Source organism: Nerophis lumbriciformis, linkage group LG22 (assembly GCF_033978685.3).
Source record: "Nerophis lumbriciformis linkage group LG22, RoL_Nlum_v2.1, whole genome shotgun sequence".
Lineage (NCBI taxonomy): Eukaryota > Metazoa > Chordata > Actinopteri > Syngnathiformes > Syngnathidae > Nerophis > Nerophis lumbriciformis.
Window position 1 is genome coordinate 32233878 of NC_084569.2, and position 9847 is coordinate 32243724.

General features: G+C 39.9%; 1 long non-coding RNA gene across 1 annotated transcript; it reads left to right on the forward strand.

The window, feature by feature from the left end:
• Window positions 1-331: 331 nt before the first annotated feature.
• LOC133615019 (uncharacterized) lies at window positions 332-2950 on the forward strand. The gene is made up of 4 exons (XR_009816674.2): window positions 332-413; window positions 601-1042; window positions 2105-2187; window positions 2247-2950. It is a non-coding gene; the product is annotated as an uncharacterized lncRNA (long non-coding RNA).
• The last annotated feature ends 6897 nt before the right edge of the window (window positions 2951-9847 follow it).

Below are 9847 nucleotides of genomic sequence, written 5' to 3' on the forward strand. Positions count from 1 at the left end.
TCTGATTAATAGATGTCATCAGTGTTTGAACCTGACACCCTGACCTAAAAGAAAGGTATTTCATGAGTTCCTAGTCCCTGTGATGATGTGTGGCAGTGAGACCTGAACCTCCACGCCAAGTGTTTTGGCAAACTCTACATAAAGCCAAAGCCTTCACCCAAACAGAAGGGCCTTATGTCCAAATGTCAGTTTGGCTCCCATTTTCCCCCCAGAGGACAGCACTGGAATTACTGACAACATTTCCCAACAGCTGAAGACCATCAGTAATCAGGAAGGCTCTCACCTGAAGCAATTAAATCCACTCTTTTTAAGTCTGCAGCTCCAGCTCAGACTTCAGGCCAACAAACACTCCTCGAGAAGATTTTGACAAATACAGTAGAGACAACTGTTTAAAGAGACCAGGGTGGCTGACGGTGAGATTACTTATATTATTTTGATGTTTTTGATTTGATGTGTTGAATTTATTTTAATTGCCAAATCCAAGCTGTTAAAGGTCACTATATGTACTTTTGGAAACACTTTTACTTTAAAAAATGGTTTATTGTAATTTGTTTATATTGGTCCCTAATTGCTTTTGTATTTGTCCACCTTTTTCCAAAGGTTTTTCACCTTTCAACTATTCAATGGAAAAAAAGAGACAATCGAGTCCAAAATAAAAGGATAAACAGAGATTTGTCTCATCATTGGATTAAAACAAAGAGTGAAGTCCCAGTGTAACCCCTGGTCAAAAAGTCAAACCCTTTTCAAGTTAGGGGAGAAAACAAAGAAACAAAACATAACTTGACACCAAGACAAACTGAAGTCATGGCAGATGGAGCGAATCATCTGACGTAACATCTGAACTCAGCATAAAACAGGAGTGGCGAGTCTGGTAGAAATGTTGGCAACAAGACATCCAAACACAGATGGACAGGACATGTTGATCATCAGAAACACCAACTGGAGTCCTTGTGAACACAGAAGACCAAAAACATGATTGAGAGATGAGCTTACGCAACACAAACGCTACGCCTCACTTGGCAGAGACCGGCTCGAGATAAACGTCAGTGGTTGGAGTCAAGGAGCGAAATTAACCCTTAGGATGATGACACTCATTTTAGCACCATAGAGCAGTGGTCCCCAACCACCGGTCCGGGGACCGGTACTGGTACGTGACGCATTTGCAACCGGGCCGCACAGACACCATAATTAATTTATAGACTACCGCATTTTGTCCAACTTTCACCTGTGCCACTAAACACACCGATAAGCTTGTTGATAGATGTGTATTACAACTCCTGATTAATGAACGTATAAAATGTTAATGTGCCAGATTGTAGCCAAAGGCTAATTTCCATCTGCAGGGCCAGGTTCTTAACCTGTTTGACCTCAGGACCCAACTTTTCCACTACAGAGGGGCCCAGGACCACTCCAATATTAACACTGAATTAGTCATTTTACTCTTGATTTTGATCATATTCAATAATTATCTAACCTACTTACAGTTCACTACCTTGTCCAATGATATACAAGCATGTGTTAAACACAAAGATTACTAATTTAACAAATAAACCTTGGGTTTAGGTCAGGCTGATTAGAAAAACAAGTACTAACCAAATAAACAATACATTTACACACAATATGTATTATGTTGTGCTAAAATAAACTACATTAATGAATTAGTTAGTTAGTTAATTAAAGTGCAAATTTAGTCATATTTTTTGCGCTTAAGAAATTTCTCTCTGACATTAGCGCCAGACTTCTTCGGTTTGTCTTGTATTGTCAATACTGCCACAAGTGGTGGAAAAGTGTATTACAACTAAGTACCGCTGCTGCCTATATAGATTAAGCTGAAAAACACATGCATTACATTCTGGTGGGCGCTTTTGGCTCAACATTGGGCCCCGGCCCTATGCCGTCCTTGCAAAGAAACACGCCCAGGGCTCCCACTGCTTCAGCGTTAGGGTGAGTTGATTTGTCATGCTCGTTTTTGTTGCTGCCACAAGTGGAAAGCTGGTCCGTGACAATAATGCTCCCTGGTGGAAAATAGGTTGGGGACCCCTGCCATAGAGTATGGACTTTTTGTGTCATAACTCAAATTGAATAAAATGTTTCTTAATTAAAGGAGCCATATTGTGGAGGGGGGCGTGGCCCGCGGGCCTGCAGCGGTACGGGGTGTGCCAGGACCGGCCTCGAAGTCAGCGACAGGTGCGTAGATGGCCCAGGTGGGCCTTGTCATCTAATCACCTGTCGCTCTGTATAAGCAGCAACCGGGAGGAGAGACGGTGTTGGAGCTGGGGGAGAGCGAGAGCAAGACGGACAGCCACAAAAAGACAATTGCTGAAAAGCAACACAGAGACCCATCCATTCATCCATCCATTTTCTACCGCTTATTCCCTTCAGGGTAGCGGGGGGCGCTGGAGACTATCTCAGCTACAATCGGGCGGAAGGCGGGGTTCACCCAGGACAAGTCGCCACAGGGCCAACACAGATAGACAACATTCACACTCACATTCACACACTAGGGCAGAGACTTCATTGGAAAAATAAAACTGTATTGTGAACCTGAACCGGGCTCTCATGTCGGTGTTTGGTGGTCCAAAGAACCCCCTGGAGGGCAACCTCCACACATATGTAATAATTTCATGTCAAGTCATCATTAAATGGCCCTGATATGTCAAAAGGCATTAATAAATCATGTTGTTTTAAAATATCTCTATAACTGATAACGGTAGTTCAGCCGGGATATGCTCATTTCAAAATTAGATTTACAGCCCCAAAATATTGTTATTGTTTTCATTTGTTGCCCCGCCCTGCACCGTTTGACCAATTAGAAAGTCCGTGAGTGTGTGTGTCACATCCAGGTTGCCAGTTACGCACCGCCATCTTCGTCTGGCTACTGCCACTGGTAAAGTTACTAAACATGTCAGACCTTAGTAAATCTCAAAGACGCCGTTACGGTTCTCAACTTATTCATGACAAAACCAGGATGCCGTTGAAAGATGGAGACGATTGAAGGCGGAGAATATTTTTTTCTTGCTAATTTCCTCCTTGATAGGTAAGTCAGGCATTTACGTTTTCTTATTACTTGTAATAAATGGAAATGGACATTTGGTATATAAACTATATTGTCCAATACAGTCTATGGTCTTGTGTAACAAAGCTAGTTAGTTCTTGCAGTGCACGCAGTAAAAACAGTAAGGGAATAATTTCCTGGACAAAGAAGGAATTTGAGGGCAAAAATAAAAATGTTTCCTATTTAACTTCCCTACTACACTTGATTTTTTGTGTCCTGGGCATGACGTTAAAGTGCATCTGGCAGTGGAGGCTCCTCTATGGGGTCTTGGGGCACCTTTACTATTGTTACCCCAGGTGGCCCTTGGCAAAGGCCTAGTACCTGACTGCCCCTTAGCCAGGGATACGGTGAAGACCTCAACGGCGGAAGAAGGCTGCAGCAGAAAAGGGTCCCCAGTCGTCTTGGACTCCATGCCACTGGACCCTGACCCGATTCTGTCAAGGATTGTGTGGTGACTGTCTGTGCACCAGTCTCCCCACGTTAAACTAAGTCACGCACAGGCATCCTCCATAAAGGGATACACCCCTACCAGGAGGATCGTCATACTCGTTCGAGTGACCGCCGATGATGATGACAGTGTGTTCCTGCAACGAATGCTTAGTGTGGTGGTGCTTCGCTCCTAGTGTAATGCTTCGCATGTGTTAATAATTTCACACATAAGTCGCTCCTGAGTATAAGTCGGCCAAACTATGACTTATAGTCCGAAAAATACGGTATGTGGATATGGGTCGTGTCAGTGCCTATTTCTTTCTCAATATGCTGACACGCTGACGAAATGTCGATTTATGAAAGTAAAACCTACATTTTCTAATTGGCTTAATAATTTTAAATTAAACATTGGGAAAGGATTACAAATACAAAAGCCCTTAAATTGATTTTTGTTATTGTAGAAATTTAAAGTGATTTAGATTAGTTTTTATTATTATTATTATTTATTGTTAATATTTTTATATTCTATGTGTATTTGCTTTAGTTTTCTTTCCTTTACATTTTTTTTTTTTTTGCAAAAGACAGCATTTGCTCAACATGATGGATGTTTGAAATTGTTGAGATTTGTTGAAAGTGCCTTGGTTTTTATGTACATTGAGAATATACTGTATGTTTGTATGTACAAAATTAAATATATATAATATATATATATAATAAAATATATATATATATTTTTCCATTTATTTATTTATTTCAGGCAATGACATAAAAAAAATACAAGTTGACAACACACAATAACATAAATTAATATAGTGCAAAAGGTAATGTATAGTATGTAATGCATGATTGTCCAGTTTTGCCTGAAAGGGAGTTATTACAAATAAATTGACTTGTGAGACAGCGCCCTCTGCTGGATGAGTAACAGGAGCAGTTTGGTGTGTGCATAATTTGCAATTCTTTTTTTTTAATGCTACTTCCACCTAAAAACAGAGTTTTTTTAATAGATATATTGTGACATTGTTGATGTTTTAATACCTACATGCTGTTATATGATGGACACACCCAGAGAATAAGTTATGAGACACTTGAATGACAGCCAATAAAAACAATCAGCTTCATTTTACTCAATTTTGAGTAATACATGGGAATATGTGTATTATTTTGCTAATATTGTTACATATTATGGTGCTTATGAATGAGTATATTAGTAATATGTCAAGTATGTATTCAGCAAAATACCAATCGGTGCAGTATCACCCCTTACTGTAAACAAATGTGTCCGATACAGAAGAAGGTTAGGTGGTATCCGCTCAATAATCAAATCCGTGTTGAAACTCATTATTACGTAACATTAATGCTACATAAGTCCAATTAAAAAAATATAAACGCCATGTACTCGCATTGTTGAAGCGTACTTACCGTGTTTTAATGTGGAGGAAGAAGGTCTCTTCTGATCCAGAGCCACGCACATATTCCCTCAAATCACACACGATTTTATTCCCAGTTATTACTTTCACTTTCGAAACGACCCGACAAACTTTAAGGAGCAAGCCCGACAAGCCACGCCCACCGTGACCTGGAAAGACACCGAGATTCACCCAAAACCGGGGCAAGGGGACCGAGTTCAACGTTGGGAAAAACACGTTAATAATCGATCGTGTTGGAAAACAAACTCTTCTTTGTAAGCAGCTGTTGAAACAACAACTCTTCAGATGACAATGTTATGCTGATCCCTGTCTTTGGTACTTTAAAATTTACACAAATTAGCTCTTCTGGGTCTGACAAATAAATAAAGTAATAATTGGGAAATGAAAAATTTAGTACTTGGAAATGTATTAACGATAATGAACAAATTTAATAAAAAATGTTTTATGTTGATTTTTTTTTTTTTTTTCAATTTTCAATTAACCAGTGTTCATTAATTGTCCAACCAATTACTCAATTTTTTTATTATTACTTTATTGCTAATTGTCTGTCAGACCCAGAAGAGCTAATTGGTCAACACCCACAATGATTAATTATTCATGTTCCTATTCCCACCCATTCCAGCCTAGGAATTACAATGGTACACTTACCAACTTTAGCCTCGGCACACAGGAGGAGCTAACCCCCGAAGTTACCCCTTTTGGACTATAGACTATTTGTTATTATTACCCATACTTACCTTTTTAACTATAAGTTAATTAACCCACTACCACTTAGCTTCACTCTGTGTGGGGGAGGTGAAACACCCCCACATTGTCCGGCGTCCCCACTCCTGCATTCTTTGGCTTGGCAAGCCGATCGACCTGACTGGGATTGAACCCAGGACCCTTTGATTGGGGAGCTAGCTGTTTAACCATTCAGCTATTCTTGGTCTTCTTGAGGAAAGATTTCGGGCCCCAATGACATATTATTTGAGAAGCTGTCTGAGAAATTTGTGATATAAAACAGTAACTCCCCCAGTTGGAGCTTTCCTAGTCACCGGCGCTCGACCATGACTTGGTTTTGAACCTAGTTCCCTTTGATTGGGAGCCTGTCTCAATAGACTATGATACAAAAAAGTAACTCCTTCAGCCGGAGTTTACCCAGTCACTGCTCGGCCACAACTGGGATTTGAACCCAGTACTCTCAATTGGAAGATCGTTGATTGAACCACTCAGCTACCCTTGGTTGACTGAGTAACAGATTTTCGTGCCCCAATGACAAATTTACATGAGAACCTGTCTCGGTTAACTACAAATGGACATGTAAAAAAACACTGACTCTTTTGGCTGGAGCCTTGTAACCTGACCGGGATTCATACCCAGTACCCCTTGGTTCACAGTTACCAGTGTTAATCACTCAGCTACATATATATACACGATACTCACTGTACATGTATGTATACATAAACAAAAATGTACATTTATACTGTATATCTAAAGGCTGTCAAGTGATTAATTTGTTTAATCAGATTAATCACACTCTAGATCTGTGATTAATCCTGATTAATCACAGATTATTTTTTTTACATTAAATTTTCATATTAAAGGCCTACTGAAATGCGATTTTCTTATTTAAACGGGGATAGCAGGTCCATTCTATGTGTCATACTTGATCATTTCGCGATATTGCCATATTTTTGCTGAAAGGATTTAGTAGAGAACATCGACGATAAAGTTAAAAACTTTTGGTCGCTGATAAAAAAAGCCTTGCCTGTACCGGAAGTAGCAGACGAGTAGCGTGACGTCACAGGTTGTGGAGCTCCTCACATCTGCACATTGTTTACAATCATGGCCACCAGCAGCGAGAGCGATTCGGACCGAGAAAGCGACGATTTCCCCATTAATTTGAGCGAGGATGAAAGATTCGTGGTTGAGGAAAGTGAGAGTGAAGGACTAGAGGGCAGTGGGAGCGATTCAGATAGGGAAGATGCTGTGAGAGGCGGGTGGGACCTGATATTCAGCTGGGAATGACTAAAACAGTAAATAAACACAAGACATATATATACTCTATTAGCCACAACACAACCAGGCTTATATTTAATATGCCACAAATTAATCATAACAAACACCTCCCCCCTCCAGTCCATATAACCCGCCAATACAACTCAAACACCTGCACACCACACTCAATCCCACAGCCCAAAGTACCGTTCACCTCCCCAAAGTTCATACAGCACATATATTTCCCCAAAGTTACGTACGTGACATGCACATAGCGACACACACGTACGGGCAAGCGATCAAATGTTTGGAAGCCGCAGCTGCATGCGTACTCACGGTACCGCGTCTGCGTATCCAACTCAATGTTCTCCTGGTAAGAGTCTCTGTTGTCCCAGTTCTCCACAGGCCAATGGTAAAGCTTGACTGTCATCTTCCGGGAATGTAAACAATGAAACACCGGCCGTGTTTGTGTTGCTGCAGTCGGCCGCAATACACCGCTTCCCACCTACAGCTTTCTTCTTTGCTGTCTCCATTGTTCATTGAACAAATTGCAAAAGATTCACCAACACAGATGTCCAGAATACTGTGGAATTTTGCGATGAAAACAGACGACTTAATAGCTGGCCACCATGCTGTCCCAAAATTTCCTCCACAATCCGTGACGTCACGCGCAGACGTCATCATACCGAGACGTTTTCAGCAGGATATTTTGCGCGAAATTTAAAATTGCACTTAAGTAAGCAAACCCGGCCGTATTGGCATGTTTGCAATGTTAAAGGGGAACATTATCACAATTTCAGAAGGGTTAAAACCATTAAAAATCAGTTCCCAGTGGCTTATTTTATTTTTCAAAGTTTTTTTTTAAATTTGACCCATCACGCAATATCCCTAAAAAAAGCTTCAAAGTGCCTGATTTTAACCATCGTTATATACACCCGTCCATTTTCCTGTGACGTCACATAGTGAAGCCAATACAAACAAACATGGCGGATAGAACAGCAAGCTATAGCGACATTAGCTCGGATTCAGACTCGGATTTCAGCGGTTTAAGCGATTCAACAGATTACGCATGTATTGAAACGGATGGTTGTAGTGTGGAGGCAGGTAGCGAAAACAAAATTGAAGAAGAAACTGAAGCTATTGAGCCATATCGGTTTGAACCGTATGCAAGCGAAACCAACGAAAACGACACGACAGCCAGCGACACGGGAGAAAGCGAGGACGAATTCGGCGATCGCCTTCCAACCAACGATTGGTATGTGTTTGTTTGGCATTAAAGGAAACTAACAACTATGAACTAGGTTTACAGCATATGAAATACATTTGGCAACAACATGCACTTTGAGAGTGCAGACAGCCCATTTCAGGCGCGCTAAAAACATATATTTTTCCACGATTTCAGCACTCAGGTTAACCATACCTAAATAGACACAAAATACTGCATTACACAAGACTACCCGAATGTACTCGAATGATTGAAAAAAATAAATGTTTTTAAGCTAAATTATTGGTAAACACAGTTTATGTATAATAATTTACGTAAAACCGCGAGTAATGAATAAAGTTTTCATCAATTAATATATTCTGTAGACATACCCTCATCCGCTCTCTTTTCCTGAAAGCTGATCTGTCCAGTTTTGGAGTTGATGTCAGCATCTGCTTTGAGTGTCGCAGGATATCCACACATTCTTGCCATCTCTGTCGTAGCATAGCTTTCGTCGGTAAAGTGTGCGGAACAAACGACTGACCATTTCGTCGGCTTTCCCCACACCCTCGTATTTTGAACAAATTTCGTCCAATTTCTTGCCACTTTCGCATCTTTGGGCCACTGGTGCAACTTGAATCCGTCCCTGTTCGTGTTGTTACACCCTCCGACAACACACCGACGAAAGTGAGAAAATGGCGTATTGCTTCCCGATGTGACGTCACGTTTAATTCGCCAAAATTCACCCAATTAGAGTTCGGAAATCGGTTAAAAAAATATATGGTCTTTTTTTTTTTAACATCAAGGTATATATTGACGCTTACATAGATCTGGTGATAATGTTCCCCTTTAAGATTTCATCATTGATATATAAACTATCAGACTGCGTGGTCGGTAGTAGTGGGTTTCAGTAGGCCCTTAAGGTGCGGGCCGCAAAATAACGTCTCGCGGGCCGCAATTGGCCCGCGGGCCGCATGTCTGAGACCCCTGATGTAGATGATCATATCTGCTGTACTGTACAGATTTACTTTAGAAAAGAGAAGTGTGGGATACTTATCTTGTTGCCTTATTTGTATTTGACTTTTTTAAACGTTTGGGTAGAATCTTATTTAACAAAACCAGTTTTCTTCTAAGTAATATAAACAATTATAATAACTGTTCATCTATTCTATGGGGCAATGTTGTTAGTCTTAAAACCCAATGTCATTAAAAAAGTATTGATTTTGAATCAAGAATAGTTTTGGATCGAGAATCGATTCTGAATTGAATCGTTACCCTCAAGAATCGTATCGAATCGAATCCTGTGATGCCCAAAGATTAACAGCCCTAATTTATAGACACACGCATATATATATATATATATATATATATATATATATATATATATATAAATAAATATGTATATATACACTAAAATATATAGATTTATGTACATATATATGCATACTGTATATATATATATATATACACACACATACACGTACATACATATATAATCTTACACCATGAAGCTATTGTGTGCATGAAGACGTGTCACCTAATTAATGCAATCGCTCCTCTCGCAAGTAATTAATAACAGACACAATTTGCACAAAATGAAAAAAAACCCGATTTGATATAGGCTTGGAATTATTCCACAAAATCAGGGAAATTTGAGTAAAACTGCAAAATAATCACAAAATACATATCACAATATTTCAAGTGATCCATTGACTTCATCAACGAATCAATCTGTTCAGTTTGTTAAAATCT